Below are 841 nucleotides of genomic sequence, written 5' to 3'. Positions count from 1 at the left end.
TTTGATAGTTAACTAGTTACCTAGCTTGAAATGGATGGAGAGCGCGAAGGAATAGTATCCTAAATCCGTACACAGATTCGACTTACAACCCAAACCTAATTAAATGATCCCCGGGTCATGGCTACCTCACCCACAATGTTTCATTATAATCTGCCAACAGCTTTTGTATAATCCTGCTGACAAACCATCAAACCGAGAAACCAGCCAAGTAACCAGGAAAACGAAGGCACCAGCCACTTATTCTAGAAACCCAAAGAGAAACCAATTAACCGATAATTAAAACGCAAACCAATTAACCAAGAAACCAGTCAATGAGCTCACAAACGCGGCTGGAAGCATAACCAACCCCTTCGCCAGTCATCATTGCAAGAAAGGCAATTTATTCACACCATATACATGAAAAGAAAAAACATCCTCCGAGAAATTGTGTAGTGTAGTCAAGCAAGCAAGTTGAAAGCGTCCACATGGCCGGGTCACTGGCTGTTGTAACGAGGGCGGAGCACGGCAGCGCAAGCAACTCATGCAATTATTTTTGCAACGAGTTAAAGCCAGAGAAGGGGGGCTTAAGCTGCCCAGGCTGATCAGGTTGCTAAGTTCATTCAACATCAAGCAATTGGAGACTGGAACGAGAATAAAACACAGTCAGTTTTCGTGGGTTAAAAGTTTCTCTCTCCGACACACATACCCTGCTCTATGGAATGCGTATTTATGATATATTTACTTACACTGAGCTTTGATAAGAAGTCACCATTATCAAGATTTGAAATACGACTAATGGTGTGGGCATTCGGCGTGAGAGAGTGAGCCGATGCGGAAACCGTGTTATGGAAAGGGTTTTGCT

This window comes from Penaeus monodon, chromosome 32 (assembly GCF_015228065.2).
Source record: "Penaeus monodon isolate SGIC_2016 chromosome 32, NSTDA_Pmon_1, whole genome shotgun sequence".
NCBI classification, from domain to species: Eukaryota; Metazoa; Arthropoda; class Malacostraca; order Decapoda; family Penaeidae; genus Penaeus; species Penaeus monodon.
The sequence above is the reverse complement of the archived record's forward strand: the minus strand, read 5'-3'. Positions refer to the sequence as shown.